The sequence below is a fragment of the Polyodon spathula genome, chromosome 1 (genome assembly GCF_017654505.1).
Source record: "Polyodon spathula isolate WHYD16114869_AA chromosome 1, ASM1765450v1, whole genome shotgun sequence".
NCBI lineage: Eukaryota > Metazoa > Chordata > Actinopteri > Acipenseriformes > Polyodontidae > Polyodon > Polyodon spathula.
In genome coordinates, this window is record NC_054534.1 from 41,024,294 (window position 1) to 41,026,275 (window position 1,982).

At 50.7% G+C, this 1,982-nt stretch overlaps 1 pseudogene; it reads right to left on the reverse strand.

The window, feature by feature from the left end:
- LOC121319823 lies at positions 1–1,687 on the reverse strand (annotated as a pseudogene).
- Positions 1,688–1,982: the final 295 nt, after the last annotated feature.

The window sequence follows — 1,982 nt, forward strand, 5'->3', positions numbered from 1 at the left end:
TCATCCCGAATCATTCAAGGCGCATCTTGAGCTAGTGGCCTTTTGGTACAGGAGCTTTGTCCAGCTCACATAGGCTTCGGGGATGTGGTGCTGTCACAGCGCCAGCCAGATGAGATCGTGTGGTACCCTGTCGAATGCCTTTTCCAGGTCGAGAAATGCCATGTGGATCGTTTTCCTCTTCTCATGGTGCCTTTCCATCAGTAAGCGGGCTGCGTGTATGGCGTCTGTTGTTCCACAGTTTTTCACAAAGCCACATTGGTTTGGCGAGATATCGACGATGGTTCTTAGTCGCCCATCCAGCACACACTTGAAAATCTTCATTGTATGGCACAGCAGCCGGATCGGCCTGTAATTGGAGCAGTCATTAACGTCGCCTTTGCCTTTCCAAATTGGCACTGTGATGCTGGTTTGCCACTTTTCCGGGGGTGCCTTTTCCTCGATGATCTTGTTGAAGAGGTCCGTGAGTCATGCTGTTCCTTGTGCTCCAAGGAGTGTCCATACTTTGGCTGGGATGTCGTCCGTGCCGGTTGCTTTGCCACTTTTCATCTTGTTGATGGTGGTGGTTACTTCTATAATTGTGATGGTGGGTACTGGACCGGAGATGGTATCGGCTGCTGGTAGTGGAGGATGCGGGAATTCCTCGTCGCATATTTTCTCGAAGTAGTCCTTCCAGCGCCGGAGGATGTCTTTTGGCTTCTGCAGCATCTGCCCATTTTCATCTTTGATGTTGATGACGTGTCCTAGGTCTTGTGTGGCAGGGTCGTGTGAGCGGGTGATTTTGTAGATCTTGTTTGCCCCACCAGGCGTGTCCAGTTGGTCATAGAGGTCCTGGTAGTGCACTGCCTTTGCAGTCGCCACAGTTCACTTTGTGGTGGATTTCAGTGCGCGGTATCGTTCAAGATCGTCTGGGCATTTTGTCTTCTGCCAGGTCTTGTAGGCGTCCTTTTTTGCCTTGGTTGTCTGCTGCACATTGTCGTTCCACCACCATGTCTGTTTGTCAATAAAGCGCCTATTTGGTTTTGTGGTTCCCAGGGTGGTTGCGGCGCATGTCTTGACGCGTTCAGCCAGGTTGTTCCAATCTTCACCGACTGTTGATCTTGGATTGGGCACCAGTGGTCCTAGTGCCGCCTTCATGACAATTTGATGTTCTGGTAATTTTCACCATTTGATGCATTCAGTCTTGGTAGTTGGTCATGCCAGGGTTCGGACTTGGCGGACTTTGGCATCCAACACCAGTAGCCGATGTTGTGGGGCGATGCTATCGTACGGGATCACTTTGGTGTCGGTGATCATTTTGAGGTCTCGTCGTCTCACCATCCAGTAGTCTATCTGAGATGTTTGACTGCCACTGTAGTAGGTGATGAGGTGTGATTCTCGCTTTTTGAAGAAGGTGTTGGTGATGGCCAGATCCCAGGCTTCAGCGTGCTCTAGGATCCGGGTGCCACCTTTATTACGGTTGCCGTGTCCTTGTCCACCATGTTTACGATCGAAATTATCCTTTGCTCAGCCAACAATGCCCATTGAGGTCTCCGCCAATGAAAAGAATTTCGCTGTGATCGATGGCTTGGACGTGCATTACGAGGTCGTGCCAAAATTTCTCTTTCTCCTTGTCTGGGCAGCCAGCCTGCGATGCATAGCATGACACAACGCGCAGTGTGCTGGTTCCCATGCTGATTTTGGTGGACATGAGGCGGTCGGTGATTCAGGCTACTTCGGTGACGCTGTCGCGGATCCACTGGCTCACGACCACACCGACACCATTTTGTGCCATCTTCTTGCCATGGTAGATCAGTTTATAGTCTGCTCCGATTTCTCTTGATTTTGTGCCAGCCCATTTGAACTCTTGAACGCAGGCGATGTCCACTTTTCATTCCTTCAGGGAATTAGCCAGTTCTTGGCTTCGGCCCGTCATTGTTCTGATGTTGATGGTCGCCAGCCGGATCCTTTTTGGCTGTTGTTGGTGATGATGATGATGGACTAGC